Raw genomic sequence first — 26,051 nt, 5'->3', positions numbered from 1 at the left:
GGAGAAGTGTTGCTACAAGTGGGCTTAAAAATGATGATATTTCACATTGCAGATTCTAGGACATGAGTAGAACACTCCTAAGTTCATAAGGATTGTTTTATGGTACCGCTGTGATTTCATGGGCAAAATGCTGCAGCCAGAGCTGAGGGGCAGAAGGAGGTTCCTCCATCCCTGGTGCAGCTTCCCAGGGGAAAACCCTGCCCCGGAGGGACGAAGGGGAGCAGAGCCAGGCTCAAACCCGATGGGGACGTTCGTCCTCCTCCACTGGCCACAAAACTCCCATGGACATTGTGGCTGATAACCCGCGGTGCCCAGCAGCCTCCCCTTCAGGTGGGATTTTGGAGATGTCTGTGCCTGAGTCTCACCGAGCACATAATTGCCGTTTCAAATAATTACGCCTGGAATTAAAATAGCTCCTAAGCAGCCTGTGAAGCATTTAATCTTCAGTGCCTCGATGCCTCAGCAGGGATAAGCTGTGCAGGTCGGAGCCAACACGGGGCCAGGGGGCGAATATCCCACTGAGATAGGGCAGGGGGCTGCACCTCTCCCAGCCCCATGAGCTAGGCAGACATAAACAAGGGGGCTGGGGCCAGTTCAGGGGATTTCTGAGTTTTCTGGGGTTTTCTGAGTTTGTTGTCATATTTTGGTCCTGGTGACCCCCATCCATGCTCAGTGTGTGCACGGTGGAGCGGCTGTGACGCTCCCTCCATCCCTCCCTCCTGTGCCATTGCTCCAGCATCCCATGTATCCAGCATCCCATCCCCTTTCTGTGGTACATGGAAGAACATCAGCAGATGCTTAATTTGCTGCTTTGAATGTGCATCAAAAAAGGGATCGTTTGCCATGGCTGATAAAATTCTCTTTCCATTCTGTGATTTTTTAATTTACTGATATTTGAGGCGAAAACAAGGTAAACAGCGAGTGATGTCCTGTACCGACGGCAAACAGCTTCCAGGCAGTAAAGCTGCCGTGCTGCTTTGGCCCTATATAAAAAAAAAAAGACATTAGCATACGTGGATTCATTACAAGGTCAGTAAAAACCTTCAGGATGAGGGGAAACTTTGTCATTTAACTTGCAGAATCGCCCAAGCAGAGAGGTTAATTAATCTACGAGGGATTTACACTCGACGAAGGTATCTTGTCAAAATGAGCCCAAATTTTATGTGGCTCTCCCCTCTCGAGGGGAACATGATATACATTTTTCACAGACTGGTAATTTAATAAAGCAATTTTTTTCTTTAAGTGCAGACAATGTAATTTTTGCTGGCCTCCAGGCCGACAGAATTGCCACGGAGACCGGCCGCAGCGTGAGGCTGTGATCTACCGCACATCATTTTCCTAACCACGCCGTACCCCCGAAAAGGCTCAGCGGGGCCGTCCCGGGGCCTGCCCCCTCCATGGAAAAGCCATTCAACCGGGAGTGCCTCCTAGTTAGGGATGATGATTTGGCATGAATTCATTATTTTAATTAAAAAGCAACTTTCCAGCTCGCAGAGCATCCCTTTCACACCAGGAAAGCACCTGAGAGCAGCGGGTGTCTCTGCGCCCCAGCGTTTGGCCACAAGCACCAAGGTTCAAGGGTGCCCAGCTCCACGCGTCCCCAGCAGTTTCCTGGCCTGAGACACAACTGATTCTTCTCAACCACTTTTCACAGACCTGGGAAGCAGCAAAAAGCACCGCAGAGTGCTGTCAGCGAGGGCACTTGCTAAGGGTGAGTATTTTAAAATCATGATTTATGCACGAGCACGTCGAAATAGCTCAACCATCATTTGAGGACATGGTGTGTGCATAGCTGGCTCCCAAGCAGGGAAAAAAGGGATAAAACCCACCAACGAAAATATTCCCTGAGGGTCTTTTATTGTCTGAAGCTTTGCAAGGGCTGGGGAATGGCTCCAGTCTCTCCCCCTGCTCCTCTGCAACAAATGATCCACATCTCCCTTTTTTATATATGTACTTGGGACAAGCTGCCCGATTGTCCTCAGCTTAACCCCAGCCCCTTCAATGCCCCTGTTTCCAGAAAATGTTGCAGTAAATTTATTTGACCTCAGCTCCCAGCATCGCTCCACCAAGTTGATTTGATTCAGTTCAATATTTTCCTAGTACCTGGCAGGATTAGAGGCAGCCCACCTCTGCCTGCCAGGCATCCCTCAGACCTGCCCAGCATCCCTCAGACCTGCCCAGCATCCCACCTCCACCTGCCCAGCATCCCTCAGACCTGCCCAGCATCCCTCAGACCTATCCAGCGTCCCACCTCTGCCTGCCCAGCATCCCTCAGACCTGCCCAGCATCCCACCTCTGCCTGCCCAGCATCCCTCAGACCTGCCCAGCATCCCTCAGACCTATCCAGCATCCCACCTCTGCCTGCCCAGCATCCCTCAGACCTGCCCAGCTGCGGCGCTGGCGGAGGCTCCCCGAAAGCCCTCCCTGCAGATGTCCCCTGGGAAGCAAGGTTCCAAAGCGGGGTGGTGGTGGTGGCGGTGGCATTTGGGGGTCCCAGCCATGGGCTCTGCAGTGCCAGGACTTGCCAGCCTCCGCGATGCTGCCCTCGCCCTGCATCCCTGGGAATGGACACGGTGAAGTGCCGCATCCAAGCAGCCGAGGTGGGGTAAAAGGCACATTGTACTGCAGGGAAAAAGGTTTCTGTTTAGTGACCGTGATCATTTTCCCGGGCCCGTCTCACTGCTCATCCCCAAATTTCCCACTTCCCGCCCGTTCCGCTTACACCGACCGGCAGCTCCGTCCTTTCACCCGCCCAAGCGGGGATTTATCTTGTATCCATGCCCGCACACCGAGTGCCTGCCAGGCTGCCAAGGCTGCCCCTGGCTCCTGCACAGCTTTGGCTTTGTTCAGGGTCCAGCTGTCTGAAGGATGCACCGGGAGCCATCGCCTGAGCTGACACCGTGTTTAGGGACATTGTCTGGGCGAAACCCAGGCTACAAAAATCATCGTTATGAAAGAAATGTCTGGGGAGCGGACCTGGGGTGAGAACAGTGCAATTGCACTTGGTTTGGAGCCTGTGCAAGCGAAAGTTGTATTTTATTGTCATTTCTTCATTCCAAACCATAATTTTTTTAGAAGTCTTCGCAGTTGTGGGAGTGGGGAAGTGAACCCGGGGTTTTGGTCACTTGCAGCCAAGCAGAAGCTCCTGCAAAGCCCTGGGCGTGCAGCGAGCCCCTGGGAAGGCTGAGCAGGGTCTGTCCTGCTGGCTACTGCCCACAGACATGCTGGTACACAGCATGGGGTCCTGGTCACCTCCTCTGCCAGTTGCCCCCCAGGCCTGGGTGCTGGCCCAGCAGGTCCCAGGCTGCTCCCCCACTGCTCCCAGGATGCCGGGGCAGGAGGGGACCCGTGGGGTGCTGGTGGCACCCGGTGGAGCGGGAGCCTCCCCTGCTTGGGGTGCTCAGGATGGTCCTTGCAGCGAGAAAACTTCGGTTCTTTGTGTCTTCCAAGGAAAAAATGATTTATTAGTCTTTGCTAAGGTGTGCTCGGGTTAGATTATAGCTATTGATTCCTATAAATACACATGTAGGACAGAGCAGCTAACCACACCGCTCTGCCTGGCTGCCGACCCCTGCTCGGGATAACTCCCTAAAGCACCCTCAGGACACCAGCACCCTTCGGGCCCCTGGTAGCAGCTCTCGGGTCAGCTCTGGTGCACCGAGAGGCACCGGCATTATTCCAGCAGTGGCTGCAGCAGCAGCTCGGGGTATGAAGGCAGCGGCTTTCCAAGGGCTCTGTTACTCACCGCTCTCGCAGAGACCTTTGTAATTCATCTATTGTGCGGGCAGGAATTGTCGGGAGCGAGTTCCATTAAGCTGCGTGTGAGGGTTAATTAATTTTTAATGTTAACAACCTTTTCTTTGTATCACATGACGGTTCATCAAGTTCTGGAGGGGGGAAAAAGCCCACCTTCCCCCAGCAGCGGCTCGGCTCTTTGCTGAGAACGTCTTTCAGCAATTATATACATGAACGTAATTTTCTCTGCTGTACAGCTCTACCCTGTAATCTAGGGAAAGTGACATTTTCCACTGCACAATGTGGGTTAGGCTTTCGTTCTGATGATGCTGCCTTTGCCAATAGATTGTTTCCCGGTGGCATATGGCATGCAATGTTACATCTGCTCCCATTTCCAAGAGATCCTCTACCCTTTGTTGAATTTTTACAAATGCTATCAGTCTAAATAATCCGGAAGGCTGCTATGGCAACAAAACGAGAACTCTGTTTCTCTCTTTTCCCTTTTTTTTTTTTTTTTTTTTTTTTTTTCCCTTTTTTTAACCCTGGAGTACAAGGGAGAAGGACGCTGGCTGTGCCAGCAGCTGGCAATGATGGGGTGATGCCTTGGGATGGGGTTTGGGTACCAACCAAACCCCACCACCCTCCCATGTCTGTCGGTGTTGTCCAACATGTAGGAAAGAGCAGAGCAAAACACCCAACTGATTTCTCTGCATGGGCCGTGTCACTCTGATTTTGGAGCTGGATGTGACCTTTTTAGTGCTGAACATGCCTCAGTGGGTAAATGAGAAGCTGCCCATCGCTGGCTGCAGGAAAATCCCTTCATCCTGCCTGAGCAGCCCGCACCGTCCCACTGCTGTGGGGCACGGCCAGCGGAGGAGCAGCTGCCACCTATTCGGGGAAAATCTGAATTGCTGCAGACAGAGTAAGTTCTCTAAAAGAGCCCCCCAGGAATCTCTGAGACTGACGCCCCTTTGGACAGCTTTGCCTCTCCTGCTCCCCCGCAAGCTCTAATTGCCTTGTGAACCAAACCGTGCCCTGTTCACAGCTTTGCCCTCGCAGCCTTGCTATCTGGTTTGATCATTTTTGTCCCTATTTCTGTGCTGCTTTCATGGGAAGCCGACTAGGTGGGGTTTTCTATATCAACAGCGACGGGAGCATGGTCCTTCATCTATTCCTTCGGGACTGAAGGCGTGTCTGTCATGCGAAAACTTGTTCCAGGAGTTTGAATGGGGAGCTGTTCTGTGTCATCTGGAGATAAAAATTACAGAATGAATGAAAGCCACAATTCTGGCTCGAATTAGCCAGCAGCTCATGTAGGGATTAGAAATCAGTGAGGTGCAGAGGAGATAAGGTCTGCAAGGGACTTTTCAAGACTGTCTCCATTCATTAAAAGCTGCTTCCAGGTCGTGGATTCCTAAGAGCTCAGACACACAAATTCTCTTAATTTCTGCTAGGAGAAGCAGCCAGAGCTCCAGTCCCCTGTTGGCCAGGCCCTGGTTTTAAGGGGTTGGCACCTATTCACGGGAGCAGTTTTTTAGGGACACTCCTAATGCTGTGTCCCATACACAACTTTGGAGAGTTTGACCTTACCCACGGGGTGCTAAAACTTTCAAAAACCCCACTGTAAAAGAAAAACCCAGCATATGGTGCTGAGCAAGGGCCAGCTCAGGCAGCGAAACACCTGAAACAGGGCATAAATAAATCAGATATAAATATGCTTTAATAAAGCGATTAAAATGATCTGTCAAGACCTGCATTAATCCGTGCTTTCTCCTGCCAGCTCACCTTCGCTGTGCGTGCACCCAGGGAAACAGAGGGAGCAGAAAGCACAAGGGTTCTGGGTTAAATATTTACCACTAATGCTGTTAATGACTATTTTTAAATCCATATCTGCATTTCTCATGAACACAGAAAAATGAGCCTGGGACGATGAGTGGGGGGTAAGACTTGCCTTTGCTGGGAGCTGTGCGTAGCAGTGGCACTGCACACCTGAAGCAGCCCAGCTTCATCCCTCACTCCAGTGTTCTGTCGGTGAAGCTCCAGAAGATGCTGCAATCCCTTAACTAAACCATCGGATTCAGCTGTGGGACCTTGTACCAACCCCACGCATTTGCATGGCCGCCCCATCCTCCCCAATGGGAGCTGTGCGTTGGGATGAAGGCTCTCCAAGAAAAACAACATAAACCCCATGGCTGTGCCCATGGCAGAGCTTCCCAAGGTCATTTCCCCCATCCCATGGCCACGGCCACAGAAGAGGGTGCAGAGTGTCCTGCAGCTCCTGAATCAGCACCACAGAAATTCGTCTGTGAGGCAAAAATAGGTAGTGATTTGCTCACAGAGGGGAGTTGTGCCTTGTCCTAGAGAAGATGCAAATCATTTGGGTAATTAGTAGCAGCTAAAACACGTCTGTGCACAAAGTGTGACTAGGAAGGTCACTGCATTGTGGGAAAGACTGGGACGGGCAGTGCAGGCATGGCCGCTGCCGGGGGCAACCCCCAGGAGTTGCCACCCGCAGCATGGCCGGGGGATGCTGTGGTCTTGTCCCAGGCCCATGAGTCTCCCCATGAACTCCAGCAGGGAAATCCCTCTCTGTCCCAGCTACAAAGCATAGCCCAGGATGTATTTCCTTATTTTTTTGGTAATATTCTTTGACATGAGACGGTCAGCCTGGGGCAGAAGGATGCTTGGGATGGGTACTCGGGTACTGCTGATTATGGCTTGAAATGAAATTTGTTAGCAAACCGTTTCTAATTACCTGCGCTTTCGGGCGCCAGCTGTCCCACACGCGTGGTGCCAGGCTTCGCCGGTGGCCGGCTGGCAGCCAGGGATGGCCAGCAGCCTTTCCCCAGCATGGCCCTTCTCCCTGCAGCTCCATCCCGGCCCTGACCCACGGGAAGGGGGTGGGTTTGCAGGGGGATTTTAATCTCCTGCTATCGGGCACTAAACATTTCTGATCCTCTTTGAAACATGCATGCTTGCTCAGGAGAGCCCTCAGCCATGAGAAACCTGTCAGACCTTTCTGGTACAAAGGTACTCAGTTAATAAAAACTGTCTATAAAATCAGACACAAGGCATCGCAGTTTTATTAAGATCTAAACTCTGCAGTCTGTTTTATTACTGTCCTTTATAAATTATCCGCCCAAACCTCGTTGTTAGGTCTATAACTAAAGGACAGCCCGTATCCAAATTTATTGTGTTTCAAAGACAGTGAATTTCCTGGTCAGCTGAAGTGGATGGCTCCAAGTTAGACCCTTGATCAAACTGAGCAATGACGATGCCCAGCAGTCGTTTTGGGGCAAGAGCAAGGCTGCCGTGAGCGACCCTATGAAAGCAAATCGGGGCATGGTGAGAGAGAACAGAAAACCCCAGTGCACAGACCAGCACCTTTCAGGGCTTCGCAGAGTGAGAGGTGTTCTCTCTCAATGGCATCCTGGCCTCTATTAGGAATAGTGTAGCCAGCCGGTCTGGGGAAGTGATCGTCCCTCTGTACTCGGCACTGGTGAGGCCGCACCTTGAATCCTGTGTCCAGTTCTGGGCCCTACACTTCAAGAGAGATGTTGAGGTGTTGGAGCGAGTCCAGAGGAGGGCGACCAAGCTGGTGAAGGGTCTGGAGGGTCTGACCTACGAGGAATGGCTGAGGGAGCTGGGGTTGTTTAGCCTGGAGAGGAGGAGGCTCAGAGGTGACCTTAGTGCAGTCTACAACTACCTGAAGGGAGGTTGTAGCGCAGTGGGAGTCGGCCTCTTCTCCCAGGCAGCTAGCGATAGGACAAGAGGACACAGCCTCAAGCTTTGCCAGGGGAGGTTCAGGTTGGACATTAGGAAGCATTTCTTCTCAGCAAGGGTCATTAGCCATTGGAAGGGGCTGCCCAGGGAGGTGGTGGAGTCACCATCTCTGGAGGTGTTTAAGAAAAGCCTGGACATGGCACTTAGTGCCCTGGTCTAATTGCCATGGTGGTGTCAGGGCAATGGTTGGACTCGATGATCCCAGAAGGCTCTTCCAACCTGATTGAGTCTGTGATTCTGTGATTCTGTGTTTTTGGGTATGACAGCAAAGACCGTGCAGGCGCCTGCTGCCTCTCTTCACCACTGCACTGTGTAACCTGCCAGGCGCAGCGAGGAGGATGATGGCCAAGCCATCATCTCAAGCACTACTGAAGTCACCGTGAAAATCCCACATGTGGAAACTGTTGCGTTGTGTATTTCTGAATATGTTGGCGAATTAATTATTCAGAGCAAAATCATCAGTGTGAGAACTAGTGTTTATTAGTCTCATATAAATAATAATTGCATTAGCTAGGAGAAAATTATTAATATTAATATTTTTGTGGCTGTGCTCAGCATTTGCATATCGTGTGCAAGCAGGGTCGGTATATTGTGGAAAGCCAGAGTCTGTGTTGATGCTGGAAGTGGCACCTTCACCTTGCAGGGCTCAGCTCTGCCGCTCTCCATCAACGTACGCAGCATTCACCCATTCGAGTGGGCCCTGCAGGTTCCTGGAGGACTCGGGAGGTTTCGGTGGGATTATCCAGGTAACGGGCTGCAGCGTGCCCTTAGCCCGCTGCCGCGGGCTGCGGTGCCTCCAGGAGATGCTCCTGGCCACTTCTGTCCAAGGGATCAATGACATGGCTTAAAAGCAAACCACCACCTCCAGACAATATTTAAGGTCATTATAAAGTTGTGGAGAAGACCTGAAGTTTGGTGGCACTTGCCTGAGAGCATCTCACCCCGACAGCCAGCCTTAGCAGGCTCTGCAGTTTTTAAATGCTGATTTCTTCCTCTGTTTGGGAAAGAGAAATGCCTGTGTCATGACAGATCCCAGTCTTGCATGGCTTGCTGGCGCTATAAATATTTTACAACCTCTTGTATTGCTGCTGGAGGAGATTTTTCATATCCCAACCCCTTCCCACACGGCGACCTGCCCGGGCAGCAAACAGACTACGCAGCCAGAGCCGCTCTTATAGCAGCCAGCCAAATGCCACCAGAAATGAGGAGCAGCACTGAAACCTCCTGAGGCTGTAGCAGATGTTAGTGCAGACCCTTCTCTTCGCAGGCCAAACCTCTCTGCAGGGGAGCAGCTACACGGGGCCGAGGCGGAGGAGGAATGAGCTCCCCTGCGTCCCACCCAGCCTGCCTCAAAACAGTTTTCAGCTCGTGGCTTGAGAATAAAAGCATTGCCCTGGAAATTGCAATGCGAACTGGGCTGTTCTTTAAAAGCAGACGTCTGCTAATACATTGGCACTTGCTTCTCCGTGAAGTTCTTGACCACAGCGCTGGCCAGGGAAAGGGCTGTGTGTTTTATACCTGCTTCCAGCCAGCCGCAGTCCGGGGAAAATCTGTCACCGAGCGGCCGCAGATGAACAGTTTGTTAATGAAACCTCATTATCTGGGGCATCATTAACTCCCCGTGTCATCCACGCAGTGTCCCATCCTGCACACACCAAATGCAAACAAAGGCACGAGCAGGAGCGTGCGAGATCTCGGAGCGTTTCACAGAAGGTCGTTGGATGGCAAACAGGGGCTCTTTGGGCAGCAGAAAGGGGGTTTCAAGCTCAAGATACCTGTCTAGGTATGTATGTGTGTGTATATATTTGTGTATATATAAAAGAGAGATCTTCCCTCTCTCAGATGACTACCAGGCTCCACTCTACTGCGTCATCCCCCTCAGCCGCGGAGTACCGAACGGCTCCGACTGCCAGCCGCTGCCGCAGACGGATGTGATCTGCCCAGAAGGGACAGCAATTAATCATTTTTGTCATCAAAAGCAGTTTTTCTTGAAGGTTAAAGTGCAATCTAATCGCAGGCCTTTTCCCCTCCAACAAGGTGCATCTGATGGATATAGACGTGGCAGCAGAGCTCCTGGTCGGACCGAGGTTTTGCAATCATCTCCTCGCAGAGGTAGTTTTTTGGTGGGATTTGGGATGACCTCACACTTGGTGTGAGCTGGGAGGGACAGGGTGGGGTGTCTTTCCTCCTCACTGTCACCCAAAGGGGTGTTAGAGGGGTTTTGGGAAGAAATGTGGCTCTCCCAAAGGCCTCCTAAGCAGTTTTATCGATGCCTTCCTTGTGACTCCACTGTGTGCAGAGAAAAAAGGCGTCAATGCTCAAATCCAAAAGTCCCTCAAACTGGAGAGACGTGGGGAGGAGCCCTGTCTGATTCCTGCCATCCAGATTCTGCCTCCCTTTGCCAAATTTTCACTCATTGCAAGATCCAAAAATATAACTGCCCTACCATGAACTTTTGCATAAAACGTTCAGAAAACTGCTTGTCAAGTGCAAAAGCCAAGCTGATAACACCGATTCCCTACAAGGACAAAATCCATTGAGTTCTCACAGCCTGGTGCAAGCCCTGAGTCATCCTCCAGCCTCCGGAGCTGCTCGGGATCCCAGTTAACCACTTGCTTGTTCCCACAGCAGCAGCAAGGTGGGAAATTCCCGAGTAGCACCTCTGGAACTCGCATGAACAGGTATTTGAGGTGCCACACCATCTCAGTGACGTGGGGTGTTCTCCTGTGTCATTGCCAATAACCAGTGTGGGAGCAGGAGATGGAGTGTGAGAAAGGTCCGTGCTGAGCAGGTGGGAACCCTCTTCGTGTTAAGCCCCAGCCTCATCTCGCACTGCAACGCCCAAATCATCATGTTGCAATGAACCGATTTCCCTCCAGCCCAGCTCTGCCCAGCTCTCCACACTGCTTGTCCTCCCCTGGAGGAATCTGTGGTTTTTCCTTGCAAGGCTTAGAGCTCATCCTCGACCTTCCCGTATGGAGCAAAAGCTGGATTTGCCGCAACCTCATTGTGAGGTGCTGTCTCTGGGGCTCTGCTGATGCACGGGTTAACATCAGGCTCTTATCTTGGTGGACTCCCAGTTTTCAAGGATTAATACTTCAAGAAAAGAACTCAAAAAGAAAAGGAAAGAGGAGCCATTGTGAGCTCAGGGGTGGATGCCAGTGTGAAGGGAGTTTATTCTCTGCCTGCAATGCTGAAGCACGGAGGGAAAAGCAGCGACTGCTGCCTTGGCTCAGCTACGCACCAGCTGTGTGTGGGTGCCAGGACCGCAAATGGGGCTCCGCAGCTGCGGAGACAGCCGGGTAGATGCTCTTTGCAAGAGAACATGGTAAAAGTAAGCATTTAAAATTGAGAAGTGATCATACATACAATGCCTATCTGGTATCCGAGTGCAAAAGCAAGCCTCCTGCTTGCTCTTGGCCTGACGGGTTGGTGCAGTCGGGAGGTGCTGGGTCCGTCCCAACCGCAACACCCAGCATCTCACTGACACTTTGCATTGTATGACAACAGCCCATCATGTCACGTTTGGAGGATTTATGGAAAATAAGGATGCGTCGGGTTTCCATCCGGTGAGCATGCCCATGTCATGCCAGGTTATAATTTACAGTTTATAACTTCACGTTGCTTGAGTCGTGGGTGAACATCCAGTGCTTCGTGTGCAGTCTTGCTTTTTAACATCACTTCTGAAATGCCAGAGACGCTTTCCGTTCTGCAGTCCCTGAAAAGGCAGGATTTCTGCCCAACTCTGATCTTTAAAGCTCCCTCATGATAAAAATAGATAGAAAGGAAAATAAAACCATGCTGGCTGTCCCATCTTCTGCCCACGGGCTCCCAGCTCTGCCCTTCAGGAGTGGCAGGCAGAGGTGGTTCACAACTGTGGCCTAAGAGGCAATTTCTGTAATATTAGACAATTATCAATGATTTTTGAGAAAAAAAAAACCCAACAAAATACTTAACCATGCGATGTTTGCTCAGAGCGACTCCTTGGACATTGGGCTGCCTCTACCTGACATGCCCTGTGGTCCCTGCCTGAGCACGGGGACAAGCCCTGCCTGCCCTCCCCTGCCTGCCCGCGGCAGCCCGGCTCCCGTCCCCCTGTGTGTCTGAGCCGCTGCGCTGCCTTTTGCTGTTGAATCACATCGGCTTCAGCTCCCGTTTCTCCCTTTGATTCTTCTGGAATGACCTTTAAATGAGCTCCTCCATGTCTCCTTGGTCTGGAAGGCAGTTGCCATGTGATAACTCATCTGATTGCACTTCTTTTGCTCATTTTAGCTTTTTTTCCCCTTACATACTATTTTTTTTTCCTTTTTGCATCTGTTCTCCGATGCCGTGGTCATGCAGGTATCACCACAGATAACACCCTTGGGGCTGAGCCTGCTCATGAACCCAAGATGGACTCTGGGTCAAGCTGGGGACACTCGGCCAGGGGGACAGCTCGGTCCATTGGGTTTGTTCTGCTAAAATCAGAGGCAACTTCAAATACAAAAGCACTGGCAAAGGAGCTAGTGAGCGTCCAGCCTCCCCCAGCACCGCCACAGCCAGAAACCACCCTCCACATAACGACTCCAGCAGCTCCAAGCTGTAAATCCTACCACCACCTTCCCCTCTGTACATAGAGCTGGAAAGTACAGGTGTCGTTCCCAGGTGTAGCAGTGCCTGTAACAGCAGAAGCCGTAAATACCATCCCAGAGATGTATCACAGGCTCAGGAGACACAGCTGAAAACTGGAAACAAATTAGGAAAATAATGATAAATATAAATAATATTTTTTTCCTGAACCAAGTCATATTTCTGTCAATGTGACTCGGAGGGTTTTCATTTATTGTCTCTGATTTTCCCGTTTCTTAAAAAGCGGAAAGGTCAGGGAAGTGATTTCTGTCACAGCAATTCAGAGGAGGAAATTTGCTGAAGGAATATTTCAAAGAGGAAAATACAAAAGGATTGCTTTTCTGGGGGAAAAAAAAAATGATGCCTGGCAATAAAAAAAAATCACCATAAAGCAAGTAAATTTCTAAAACGATTACTTTAACAACATTTGACACCAGTAACGGCAATGGGCTCCTGGCCCGGGCTGGGGGAAGCTTGGCCGGCTTTTGTGCAGAGTCATTTCTGACCCGAGAAACATGAGCCATGGCCACCTTAAAAGCAAATTTCCGACTTGTCTGATTGCTTAGTGATGTTGGAAGGCTGTCTAGTCAGTAGGGAAAGATTAGGCTTCGCCCTGGCCCTGGGGATAAGCCGGGGTCGGATGGGGCTCTCCTGACCTCGGCTTGCTGGGGCGAGCAGGGGAGTTCCCCATTCGGGAGAGACGCTCACACCGTGGCCAAGCTGGTGACCTCTCCCTGCAGACATCTCGTCTTTGGGAGCTGGCTGACTTCAGGGTGTTTTTAAAGTGTCATTTGTTTAAATTTCGCTGTTTAATCCAACGCCCCTGCTGCAGGGCTGACGTGGCTGTAGCGGTGAAAACGCAATTCTGGCTTAAAAATAACATCCCCGTGGAGGCCTTCCTTTTAGGTTCATTTTTTACACAAAGTTATGGAAAAGGTCTCGTTTAATCCATTTCTAAATGCAAGTGGGGTTGGATCTCTGTAAACAAGATTAATAATACCTTGTAACTCACTGCGCCTGCATGCATCAGCTTCTCGGCAGAGTAAAGATCTGCTTGTACACAAGATGGAGAGTTGATAAAGCAGCATAATTAATAACCCACTATATTATTGCCTACCCATCTTTCCTACCCACCCACAACAGGCCCAAATAAATGACAGTCGCTAGAGAAAATGACGCAGAAATATGGCTCCAGCATTGCTCCAGGAAGCACTAACATCTTTTTACCAGTTATTTGGCCATCAGGAGTGATCGGGAAGGGTACCGCGCTGCTCGTCCCCCGAGCCTGCCTTACCCTGGTGCCTGGTTGCCTCTTTGATCTCAATGTTAAAGCAGGAGCGGGGCTGACGGATGTCTGCTGTGCTTCCTGTGTCGGAAAGTGACAATATAGATGGATTATCCCTAGTTTTGAGTCCAGTTTAGCAGATTATTTCAGGCAATTCCCCACGAGTTTCTAGCAGGCAAGCAAAATGCATTTCACTTGGGTTTTCCTTAAGTAATACATTAATTTTGGGTTACTGTTAATCAACAGAAATGAGGCCAGATTTCAAGGTAATTAAGCACCAGAGCACCTCTGTGGTCCAGCCCGGGGTGTGTGGAGGGGCTGGTTACAAAGCCCGCACGTGCAGCGGGCAGAGCTTGGGGGAAAAAAACGCAACACTGAACAACGACAGTGTCCTGGGATGGAAAACAAACACCTACAACTTTTATTTTCCAGCTGTATTCAAGAACTGAGAGAGAAGTTGGGAAATACTAACCTGGTTTGGTGAGAGGAAGGATTGCTGGTTTAAGGGGAAGGTGGAAAGGGGCTGTGTCGTGCCCTGGGGTCCCCGAGCTGCGTGCCCCAGGGGCAGACGGACACCTGGGTGAGCCAGCAGCAAGCACAGTGAAGTCAGCATCTCTCATCTCTTAGGGGAGATGAAATCAATCTTTAAATTAAATGATAGGGGATGGATTTTGTTTTGCCACATTAATCACTGCTCCCTCCATGGGGTCACCTTACCACGGGGGAGACCCCACAAAGCCCCTGGTGCCTTCCCTAGGCTGGATCTGCACCTGCTGGTTGGTGCTGGGGGCTGTCCCAGGCTTTTCTTTTTAGAGAGGGCTGCAAAGAACCATCCCTCTAAAAAAACCCAAGGGGACATGGGGCTGCTGGTGTGGCAGTGAGGTTTGCCCTGGGGGGGGAGTGCTTTCTCCTAAGGGATTGCTGCTTCCTCAGTAAGCAGACATGGTCATTTCATACGTCTGCTTTTAGACACTATAAAACTTGTTTTCAGAGAAAAGAGTCTGTGAAGCCCAAAAATATGCTCCCTCCCTGACAGCTTTCTCAATCCCCCAAATTCGGTGCGCACAATAACTCGCCCAACGCCAGGGTCAGGTTTAACCTCATCGTCGGTATTTTCCCCATCGTGTATTTGCGGTTGCGTGGGGCTGGGCTCACAATCTCCTCCTCATTTCCCCCTCTCTCCTGCTGGGGCTGGCAAAATCTTTTCCAGGGCTGTAATTTGGAAATAATCTTCGTCAAGAGACTAAAGAACAGCAGGATCAAATTGGTGCCGTTCTCCCGGCAGGCTGCGAGAGAGAAGAGAGCGGCGGCCGGCGGGGGCTGCTTGGAAGGATGGATGAGGAGCGAGGCGTGCCAGCCGCTCCTGCGAGAGCTGAAATGAAAATATTGCAGATTGCAATTGGTTTCTGTGGGGTGGTTTGTAATATCTCTGTCACAGAGCACCCTGCATCTCACCAGCGGGAGGAAGAGGCTGGAGGCTCTGGCTGTGGTGTTCATGTGCTCCATCACACCTTTTCCTCACCCAAAATTGTGCCTTGGAATATTTTCACAACCCGAAGGACAGCTAAGCCTCCTCTGTCATGTTGATTTCCAGGCAGCTTAGCCCCAGCTCATCTTAAACAGCCTGGCATCTCAACTCAAAAATTCCCGCAGGAATAAGTGTTTGTGCTGCATTTCTGTTGCAACTGCCAGAACAACAAATCAAAGAGCTTTTCTCCACGGCAGACCAAGCCCTGACACCGAGAAAGGTTTTTCCAGCAGTGCGAGCAGAGGGCATCGCTCCCCGGCCAGAAATGGCCAGTGCCCAGCGAGGGCCGAGAGTATCGTGCGAGCTGCCGCTGTCTGTAGGCGCTATCGGGGAGTATGTCCGTATCGACAGCTTCTGTCACAGGTGCAATTCATCATAGAATCATGGAACATTCGGGGTTGGAAGGGACCTCGAGATCATCGAGTCCAACCCCCCCGCCAGAGCAGGACCAATCTAGGGCAGGTTACACAGGAACGCATCCAGACGGGTCTTGAAAGTCTCCAGAGAAGGAGACTCCGCAACATCTCCGTGGAGCCTATCCCAGTGCTCTGTAACCCTTAGAGTAAAGAAGTTCTTCCTCATGTTGAGGTTGAACTTCCTGTGCTCTAACTTGCATCCATTGCCCCTTGTCCTATTGCAGGGCACAAGTAAAAAGAGGTTGCCCCTTTCCTCTTGACACCCAGCCCTCATCTATTTATGCACATTAATCAGATCCCCTCTCAGTCTTCTCTTCTCCAGACTAAAAAGCCCCAGGTCTCTCAACCTTTCCTCACAAGGCAGGTGTTCCAGTCCCTTCATCATCCTCGTAGCCCTCCGTTGGACTCTCTCCAGTAGATCTCTGTCCCTCTTGAACTGGGGAGCCCAGAACTGAATGCAATACTCCAGGTGAGGTCTCACCAGGGTAGAGTAGAGGGGGAGGAGGACCTCCCTAGGTCTGCTGGATACACTCTTCTTAATGCACCCCAGGTACCATTTGCCTTGTTGGCCACAATGGCACAATTGCTCTACACAAAGCATTTTCTTTACAAAGAAGCATTTTATTGTAGCTGCAGGTATGAGTAAGAGCATTGATGTGATTGCCCACAACGCAGGACATAAAACAAGGAGGAGGCAGCAAGTGTAATGAGACCTCGGGCAAGGAACACAATTTGATTTTGAAGGATGAGGCTCCGGGGGGTGCTGGATTTTCTGATACAAACCCCTTGCCTGTGCCTGGAAGTAAAGCCTGGATCTGTGCAGCCCTGCCTGCTGGGGAAGAGAGGAGGAGATGACGGTAAAAGCTTGCTCTGGTTTCATTAGGGAGGGGAAAAGGAGAGGGGAACAAGGCTCCACACCCCGACCCAGCCATCCCAGGCGAGGGGCACTGGAGCTTCATCTCAAGGAGCAGAGAACAAACATGTTGCTGATACCCACAGATATCAAACACACTCGTGGGGCACAGGCGAGACTGTTGACAGGCCAAAGGTTTTTTTTCCTTAACACCCCATTTTTGTGATTCAGATTTTGGCAGAAGCACTGCAGCTTGTGCATCTCTTACCCCAGGCGCTGTGAGAGGCCCGACCCTGCAGCGTCACATCTCCCCGAGCGTGTCGGAGGCCCCGCGGGACACAAGCTCCACAGTCCAACGCTGATTTCAATGCTACATGAGACAAGCAGAGCACCCGGAAAAGAGGGCACCGTGCTGTGGCCTGCAGGTTCCGGGGACAACTAGGGACCATCCTGCCACCGCCGAGCCAGGGCTACTGGTGTTTCATGGGGGATCAACTACCTCGAGGTGAAAAAGAAACCTCCTGGGCTGGCAAACCACGTGAGTCTGCAAAGCAAAAGGCTACGCTGACCGCCACAGCGATAGCGGATATGTGCTCACACATTCTGCCTGAGCTGGGGTGATTTCCTGCCGTTCTCATGAGCAGAAACAAGTCCAATCCCATGGACTAAATGGCATTTTGGTCTTTAGCAACAAATGATGGATTTCTCTCAGCCATCTCCCCCCTCTCCTCCCTAATGAGCTCGAAGCAGTCTGTGAACAACGCTGGATCTTTAATTTGGTAAGAAGTGTGCGAGCAGAACAGATATTGGTTCTTGGCAGGCTGCTTCAATCAGTTCAGCATTCAAAGCGCTCGGCTTCAGCACAGTTATCGGTTCACCAGCACGCTCTTCGCAGCCCCTGTGATGTTGCACCAAGCCCATCCGAATGCCTTGCTTGGGTTTCTGGGTTTTTCCCCTATTAGTCTCCTCCTGGCATCCTGCAGAGCAGCTCCCTCCCGTTGGCCAGCTTTTCACCAGCCCTGTGTTCGCACCTCTTGGTTTCGGCCGGGACCTGAGCAAGGGCTCAGGGCTTCTTATAGACACCATATATAGAGCTTATGTATAAGGTGGCCATATGCAAGGGCTGGGGGCAGCAGGAGGGGTCTCTTTCCTCACTCGACTCATTTCTGATGGAGAGGGGATGCCCCATCACCCTGGGGGAGCAGAGCCACTGCCGGCAGGCACCGGCGGAGCAGGGGGAGTCCCCCCAGAGATCACCCCCTTTTCCACACTAGCATCGTGTAGGAAAACCCACACACCACATCCTGCACGCAGGCGGCAGCGTAGCTGCGTTGGCTCGGGATTCCCTGAGCCCCATGAGGCTCTTAAGCCGATATCCTTGTGCTGGCTGGGGCTTCAGCTTCTGTGTAACTCTTCTCCACAATGGCCTGCTGCTGTGGGCGGAAAAAACCCCTAAAGTCATATGGTTTTGAAATGCCTTAAAATCTGAGTGGGAAATGCTGCTCCTGCATTTGTGCTCTTTCCATTGGGTTTCACTTTAAAATGATTTTGGTGGCAAGACAAAGGTGAAGCCTGCAGGAGGGAGCACAGAGCCACTGTCACTGGTGCCACCAAGTTTACACAGGGGAAAAAAACAGGTGGTTGAGCTCGGAGGGGTGGGACACCCTGTAAAATGTAAATGCCCCGTTTCTGGGCTGAGCATACGCAGGGCTGGGGGGTGGCACCGGGACTCATCTCAGAGCAGCCAAATGCCAGCGCTAAGCCATGACATCCTTTAACCTGGCAGAAACCTGGCTGGGAAAAGAGGGTTGGGTGTCTGCATCTCCTTGGACAGGCCTAGACAAGAGTCACAGCTCTGCTCCTCAACGCTGAGAAACAGCAAGTGATAATGCTGGTGTGTACTTAACCAGAGGGGAGGGGGAGAAGGAAACAGCCAAGAGGAGATGACACTTACACTTGTCACTCAGCAGTTATTGACAAGACTAATTTGTTCCTAAATGCTGCAATAAAACGATTCCCAGAATAGTGCAGCTGTAAGATTGCAGGGAAGATAATAATTAAATCTCATTTATTGGGTTTCATATATATGTGTGTGGATGTACGTGTAACGTTAAATATTGTTGAAGTAGGAAGGTGAAGCACCTAGAAATCTTGAAAACCATCTTCAGGCTCCAACTTTGCTGCTGTCGTCACCGTGAACAGGATCCGGCTCTAAATAATCCATCTCGCCACGCTGCTCCTCGCCAGGTCTCCGAGCGCTCTACAAACGCTAACACATCTGTCCTTAGAAATTGTCTCACAAAGCAAGGTGGGTATTTTCTATTACCATAGCACGGGCGTGGGGGATATTACCTGTTACAGCCCCTGGTCTAATTTTCCACAACTTGTCAAGTAACTATGGGATTTGAGTCACCATAGAAACATCTGTCTTTTTATAAGTGTTTACCCGTAAAAAAATAAATCGGTGATAGATGCCTTGAGGACCTCATTTCTCCTGCCAAACTGATTAAAATAGTACTGGGGGGGAGAAAAAAAAGATAAGAAAAAGCTTTTGCTGCTCTTCTCTGAACAATTTAATCTTACCAGCTGTCATATAATGCAAACCTTCCCCGAGGCTGCTTTTGGGTACCTGGTCCAGTGCGGTTGGAGGGTCTGGGATGCTGTGCAGCACTGGCAGCCATCCGGGCCAGGCAGTGGGTGACGATGCCAAGCACAGCACAGCAACTCCTACGTCCTTCTGCCTTTGGGGTTTGCCATGGTACCAGGAGCTCCCGGAGGAATGTGATATTTGCTTGCCCATAACAAAGTTATGGTTTGATACAGTTAAGAATAAGCTCTGCTGTAAAATTCAGGGATTCATCCCACCTCTCCTTGTTTACAAGACAGTTTTTTTGGTATGTTTTTAAGTTGAACCACTATAACAGTCTCACAGTGAGAGAAAAAGTTATTGACCAACATTTTCAGACTCACTGCGGGACTAAACTGTTAAAACAAAAGAAAACCAATGAAATAAGAGTCTTGAGTGAGTTTTTTTCCCCCCTGACCCAGAATGAATGATACCTCAAAATAAATGACATAACGCTTCATGACTTATTGTTCTTTAAAAAATCATTAAGTCAACAACTGTTAGTGCTGCCTCCTGGGAGCAGACTTGGGAATGCCATTAATATTAAAGTCCAGGACATCTGTCAGTGTAAATGCCATCTCTTTCCCACTCTTTATTTGAAGGTGGAAAATAATTTCTGCCGTCAATACGTATTTGAGTCACACTTGTAGAGAAGAATGAAAAATATCTCCTGGTTTATGGGTGTCAGATTCTCTGCTGGAGATCTGTGCTGTAATAAAGACTATTTAACTTTGAAGAAAAATTAAATTCTATTCACCATGCCCCACAGGCAAGTTACTTTTAATGAAACTTCCAACAGAAACCATTCTATGATCCTATGAAATGAGGGTACCAATAGTTGTAATTTAGAGTCTCTTACATGCCTAATACAAAGCAATGAAACCTCGCAGCGGCGAAACCCCCCTGCCCAACGTGGGGTGCTGTGCCGCGATGCTGCACTGCGATTCCCCCACCCCATCTCCCGGAGCCTGTTTTTGGAAGAGCAGCTCCTCCAGAAGCAGCCAAGCGTGAGTGACTTGGAGCTTAGAGCGTGCACAGTGGTAAAAATCCTTCTCTTTTTCCCTTTTTCCCTGGGAAATCGCAGAGCGTAGCCTGGAGGGCAGCACTGCACACTGGCCCGCGGGGCTCCGATGTGAGACCATCATCCTCCCCCCGGCATCTCCCAGCTCTCGGCTGGAGCTGTGCTCACTTTCCTTTCCCAACAGGGAAGCATTCGCTTCGCAGACAGCACTGGGCAGGGAGACAGCTCTGGAAGTGTTGGCAACGGACCCTGGGGTGCGAAGCCTGGGAGCTTTGATTCAGGAGTGCAAGCAAAGGAGAAAAAAAACCCCAGTTGTTGAGCCAGTTGTGGGCACAGCGTGGCTCAGGGCTCTGCTCAGCACCTACGAACGCCAACAAGAATTTTACCTTTATTTTTAATATGTTCAAACCTAGGGCCATTGCGAAGCCTTTTTATTACAAGATTTGGTTCTGGATTTGCCCCGGCAGCCGTTTAAGGGGATGCTTCCAGCACAGAGAAACAAGAGGTCTCACGATGATTGATGGAAATATAGAAATATTTGGAAACATCAACAGCAGGGTCAGACCGGAATGGAAACTCAGCAAAGTGGAGGTCCAGCTTAGTAATTTAAGTGGAACCAGCTTATCAGGAGGTCCTAAAATAGAGCTGCGTTAACACTGCCCCGAGCCTCCGCTTTTTCACTTCGCGGTAGGATTTTTCACTAGGATTTCTGGCAGAGTTTCTGTTTGTGAGTCAAGCAAACCCTTATAGAAATCTCCGGGACTGGCAGTGCCTGGGCTGCTTCTGCAGTGCCAGACCAGAACCAGGGCTTTGCCTGGAGCTGAAGGACTCCAACGTGGCCCTGGCCGCCTTCTCCGTGTGACCCTAAAGAGGTCCTTGAGGAATGGAAGCAATCCGGTGGCCTTTCTACTCTTCCCCTGCCACTTGAGCAAAGAAACTCACCCTTCAGTTTCGCAATAGGAGCTTGTTATATAGCACAGGATGTATAGACAGGTAAACTTGTCTTCTCCGTGGAGCAGAGGATAATGTCAAAGCACTGTAGCCTGTGACAGATTATGGACAGGGTGAAATCTCTCATGTGGCTGAGGAAGATAGTCCCTCACTCATTCCCTCCAGGAGCCAGTTTATCGTACACCAATTGGCATGAAATAAAATCCAGTCTAGAAAAATTGAGAGGTTATGAAGACTGAATGAAGCACAAGAGCTGAGCTCTGCCCCACTGCTGCAGTCCAGCCCTGTTTGCATCTGGGAAGCAGGGAACAAGAAGTCAAAAAATTAGTTCTAGTATTAGTATTAGGCTTAATATTTTCAAAGGTGGGGGGAAAAAAGGTTCAGCTTAAACCTGGGGTTACGGGCAGGGTCTGTTCTAGTTTGGTGCATTGTCTCTCCCAAGCAGAGCCCATGGGAGCAGCAGAGCTGCCCTTCGCAGCGGGGACAGACTATCCGTCACCTCTCGGATCCGAGCTGGCTGCCTGGAGGGAGGCACAAGCGATGGCCGTGAGAAGCATCCCATCACTGCTTTGCAAGGACGCGGCCCCCGGCAGTCCCTGAGGCTGTCCCCATGCAGGCACACGGTCCATGCTGTCCTAGGAGGAGGGCACGTGCGTGGCATCCCAAGGAAAGTGGTTGCCTGGAGAGTACAACACCTGAATGCTGACCATTAGTATGTGGCTTTTAGTTGCAGAAATGACCTAAGTATTCAAAACAATTTATTTAAATAAAAAAGAAAATCAGATGTCTGATTTTACTTAAAAAAGGCTGAGGTTCCTCCCTTACGTTTTCCAGGTAGTTCAGTAGCAGCTGGATTTGGAGCTGCTTTGGGCTGGCTTTCAATTTTTATTTTTCCCATTTATATGACGGTGCCTTTGAGATGAGAGCTGGGGCTGTCTGGGTTACTCAGCCAGCCTTTTCCACTAAGTTTGAAGATGCAGATGAGACAAAAGTTCATTTTATAAACAAGGCGGCCTCTAAGAGAGGCTGAGTGTAAAGGTGGGGCAGGGAATATTTTGGCATTTTATGCAAAATGTGCTACAAATGCGAATCTCACCCTTGCAGAGGAATACAGAGACTCCTCGACATCACCACGTCCTTCCCGGGGAGGGCAGGATGCTCGCGAGGACACGTGTGTCTCTGCTGCTGAATTGCAGGCACGAGCCCTAAATAACTCTGCTTATTTAGAGGCTGAGAAGACATTAATAAATATTCTCCTCCCCATGAAATCAATTTAATTGGCTTGACTGGCGTAGGAATAACGGTGTACTCCGTCTCCTCTCTGGGCATTTTTCAGACTATGCACAGTAGCTGTAAAACCAGTTTTTATGATCTTGCTTCAATGAAATAATGAAACGAAATCCCCAACGTCCTATGTACCAGGCGCTATAATTCATGGGTGAAACAAGAACGTGTGTTCATGGGACAGCTCAGGACAGAAGGCAGGTTTTATTTATTGGGTTTGGGTTGTTTTTGTTTGCTTTATTTCATTATGTACCCTCTCATACTATATTTAGCATTAATTCATGGGGCATTGTTTGAAGCTTATAATGTAAAACCAGTGAAGCGTGTACTGGATGAGTGTTTTATGTGTGTGCGCAATTACTTCGCTGATTCTGTTTTATCTGCTTTCAAGGGCCTCTTTTTCATATATCCCAATGTTTTAAACAGCATTTTTATTAGAGTGTTTAGGATTTAAGTGGGTAAACTCTTCTGAATTATGCTTTCTGGGGACCTCTGGCATTTAAAAAATTAAAGTGGTATAGCTGAGGCTGGCTTAACTCTCTGAGCTCTTTAGTGTGTGTTACGTGACTCGGATGCCAAATTTGATGCTCTCTATGTCCTCTTTGGTCCCACGACCAAAGTAGATGGAAGGATTTGGATGAATTGTGAGAGCAATAGATCAGAGATTTTGAGGTCTCTCAAACTGTCCGGGGCCAACAATGCCCCATGGCAGAGCAGCGCGGCGGGGGTAGACAGGGCATAGGGATGGCTGCTTTCTCTTCCCGGGGCACAGAGGAGGTGGTACAAAAGCAACCGGCACTGAGCTAACATTTCAAGCAGTAAAAATGAAGTTGTTTCAGTTCTAAAGGCAGCAAATGACTTGGCTGGGTCACTGTGTGTGACAGCCAGCATCCGTAACGCTATCATACAGTGGGATCTTTGGCTACTGCCTCTACTTTTCCAAACCACTCGTTATTTGTTCAACCATTTGTACATTCTTCTCTTTAGGCAGAGTTTTCCATGATGTGTTTGTGTTTATACATACTCTTACAAACCTGCCCTGATCAGGGCGGAGATGAGACTTGCAAGAGCCATAAACCCCTGGTCCCGCCCATTGGGGCAGAGATGGAGACCTGCAGCACACGTGCTCTGTACTTGCTAGTGCCTTCGGGGTAGCAAAGCGGGGCTGAAGACGAGCGAGACAGAGCAGTGAGGGGGGAAGGATGGTTTTGGGAGCCTGTTTTGGGCACTGACTCACCAGCCTCACCCTCGGCACCATTCAGACCCCTTTCCTACCTGGTGCTTGTCCCTGCTCCCCTTGCCTCCCTGGGGAACCAGGCGCATCCCCAAACCTCTGGGATGCACCAAGCATGAAGACTTACTCCAATGTGCACACACATACACTCACACACAGGCATCGGCTTTCCCTGCTGTGCCCGCCAGGCCCACAGCAGCGAGCGCAGAGCCTCCTTGTGCACTCACGCTCATTTTTGCACGCCCAAAGCAAACAGTTCCCCTGCAGAGACGCACTACAACGTGCGCTGCAGCAAAGCCATCATCAGCGCAATTCACAGCAGTGCTGTGAGAGAGGATTGTCCCCATTGGCCGTGGATGTGGTGTTTGGCTCCTGGTCCCTTTTTTTGCCATATTTTGCCTCCTCCGTGCCGCGAGGCCTCGCAGTGACCTGTCATCGCTCCCGGGCTCTGCGCGTCCCACCCGGGGTGCAGAGAAAAATGGCCTCGTCATGAACGAAGACAAACTGTGCTCTCACGTTGATGGGCTCATTAAATTAACCCTTAAAAGTGCTCCAGCCCATATTGATCAGTGGGGCACGGGCAGCCTCTCCTTGTTCCCACCCAGCCAGCCGCAGCCAGGGCCCAAGTGCGGCTGCAGAGCCCCGCTCGCTCCGTTAAACACTGAACTGCCGTAATGAAGTGTGATGGCAGTGACAAATCCTGCCGTTAGCTCCTGCCTTTGGGACATGAGCATTGTCCGGGCCACAGAGAAGGGCCAGGACCCCCTCGCAGCCCCGCTGCCAGAGAGAGGGCCAGGCAGAGCAAAGCTCCCCGGCGGCCCCGTCCTGAGCAATTAATTTGCAGTCGAGCTGTGCGAGGGATGCACCCAGCGTTTCTGTATGGCATTTCAGCATGCCTGTGTACTCGTGCTCCTCTCACTGCCAGATGCTTCTGCCCGTTGTATTTTACATCATACTTCAGCTTATAAAAGCTTTCTGGAACACGGTTTGCTCTTGCTTTACCTGTTACTAGGTTTTTCTGCTGGTTTACAGCATCTGCCATAATATGTGTCTGCTCTTAATGCTTTGGAAATTACTGTATATTAATAATGTGTTCTGGATTTCCTGCATCTTCATCCGTGCAGATTAGAGATGCTGCAGATCAGTGGTGATAGAGTAATTTCAAAGACAAAAAAAAAATAAAATATGGGAAATATTATGAATGCAGGAGCTTAAAACTGAAATTATTTTTATGGTGTACATTATGAAAGTAGTAAACACAGAAAACCATGGCCTTCTGATTGGGAGTAGTCAAACAAGTCGTGTACTTGGGCAGAGACACAACTGAAGCCTGGGAACGACAGACACAGTTTAGGCGTCTGCCTAATGACCACAGTGGTGGGATTCAAGTGGCAATCATGGTACAAGGCAGGTATTGACCATTTCGGTCAGATGGGGACAAATGTGACTCTTGGAGACAGTGAGGTGACAGTGGGGTCAGGTACTCAGCCTCCCCTACACCTCATAGGGCTTTGTCTGTGTTGAGGGGATCACAATCATCTTAAAAGCCACCAAATCTGTTTAAAGACCGAGTTTGGCAAAGACTGTGAGCTTATGAGATGCTTCATCCCTGTTCACTGAGTCCTTAAGCCACTTTGGAAATGTATTTATCTATAAGCAGAGCCACAAATCCCACAGAGTGTAGGAGATGGGATTCACGTTCATACAGCTAAGCATGTGCTTAAGTGCTTTGCTGAACAAGATACTCAGAAGCTGGAATAGATGGTGCACCTCTGATGATAAGAGCAGGATCAGGCCCTCCGTTAGTATTGACTAATCTGACTTTAAATTATGGCAAAACCACTACTTGTGTTATACCTAAAAGCCATCCTATTGCCATCAGATTTTTCAGAGGTGGCAACAAATCCAAAAGGCTCAATGTTTGCCTATTAAAAATCCGTGTCTACAAGAAAAGGGCCTTTGTGGGTTGTGTGGCTCAGGACAGGAGGAACGTACACCTGTTCCCTGGATTTTGAGTGATGGAGGCCAGCGCTGTTCCTGTGGCTCAACTGGGACCCCCTGCCTTGGGGACACGGGTTGTGGCACTCACCCCACATGCGGGGACTTGAGCTCAGACCTTACCAGAGACATAGACCAGGGGGTGCTACATTGGGTGCATGAAAATGCAAGGCAGAATCTGCTCTGCTATGTAACGTGATTTTCTTTCTTTCCGTATAAATCATCTGAATTTCCGTGCTTTCTGCCCATCCATGATACGGTGCTTTGAAGACAGGAGAAGAAAAAGTGATGGATGCATGTGGTTGCAGAGGACAAATATCAGACTGGGAAGCTTCAATAGATACTGAAAGCCCATCTAGGTTTTCAGCCAACTATAAATTCATTTTGCAGCAGACAGATCGTTAGAGGATCAGAAAGGAATAAAAAAGCCCAAACCCCTTTTCTGGCACAGATACGGGAATTTTTCACATCACTTGGAAACTCCTGGGTACGGCACAGGATGTTTCACATGGTCACTGCGATTTCCAATGTATGCGATGTGGGGAGTATGTTTCCCATAGCAAACACATACAGCACGGCAGCTAAGCACCATTAATCCTTATTTAACCTGCTAACCATATTCTCAAATCTTATTCCAATACTAATAACTGTTAATGTTTTACTTTACAATGGGCCCTTCCTGTACCCTGGCATTGGTGGAACCACGTTTACCACCATGCCAAAGGGAAA

The sequence above is a fragment of the Nyctibius grandis genome, chromosome 10 (assembly GCF_013368605.1).
Source record: "Nyctibius grandis isolate bNycGra1 chromosome 10, bNycGra1.pri, whole genome shotgun sequence".
In the NCBI taxonomy this organism is placed as follows: Eukaryota; Metazoa; Chordata; class Aves; order Nyctibiiformes; family Nyctibiidae; genus Nyctibius; species Nyctibius grandis.
The sequence above is the reverse complement of the archived record's forward strand: the minus strand, read 5'-3'. Positions refer to the sequence as shown.